Source organism: Dendrobium catenatum, unplaced genomic scaffold (genome assembly GCF_001605985.2).
Source record: "Dendrobium catenatum unplaced genomic scaffold, ASM160598v2 original_scaffold_90765, whole genome shotgun sequence".
Lineage (NCBI taxonomy): Eukaryota > Viridiplantae > Streptophyta > Magnoliopsida > Asparagales > Orchidaceae > Dendrobium > Dendrobium catenatum.
The window spans coordinates 1-734 of NW_021409206.1; the positions used below are offsets into that span (position 1 = coordinate 1).

General features: G+C 31.2%; 1 non-coding gene across 1 annotated transcript; it reads left to right on the forward strand.

Annotated features, from left to right (window-relative positions):
- Positions 1 to 387: 387 nt before the first annotated feature.
- LOC114578607 lies at positions 388 to 491 on the forward strand. Its single transcript, XR_003699608.1, has one exon. It is a non-coding gene; the product is annotated as a small nucleolar RNA R71 (small nucleolar RNA).
- The last annotated feature ends 243 nt before the right edge of the window (positions 492 to 734 follow it).

Consider the following 734-nt stretch of genomic DNA (forward strand, 5'->3'; position numbering starts at 1 on the left):
TATTTGATAAATGATTGTTATTTCTATTATTGGTAGAGTTAAGGGACTATTCTTGATGCATTTGGATCATTAGAGGATCCACAAATATTCTGTTCTACAGGAAAAAGTGAATTTTAGGTAAACTAACTCCAAAATTATCAAATTCCTAAATAACTACCTGCACAGTTAAAATAAATAAAGCATTTGTTTCATGCTTACTAGTTATCTTCTTAGGATTAACTCTTTTAGACGGTCATAAGAAATTATTGGCTATAATTTATTTGATCAATGCATAAGCTTCATCGAATAGTTTGGACATCAATGATCCACCGGTAGCTGCATCTATAATCAATCTAAAAGAATCTATCAAACTATTATATAATGTTTGAATAATGAGCCAATCAGGTAATGCATGATGATGACACTTTCTAAATAATTCCTTAAATCTTTTCCAATCCTCATAAATAGTCACCATCTAACTGAGTAGATGAGGTGATATTATTTCTAAGCTTAGCAATCTTGAATGGGAGAAAGTACTTAGCTAAAAGTTTGTTTGGTAAGGCATTCCAAATCGTGATCGAGAATGGGGGTAAGAAGTTTAACCACATCTTAGTTTTATCTCTCAATGTAAAAGAAGATAGCCAAGTGTAATTGTTTCAATTCAAAATTTTTAGCCTGAATACTGTGTCTTTTAATGCTTTGATGAATACCTTCAACTATAGGGTTAGCATATTCCCTAAGATGTCTGGGTTCAT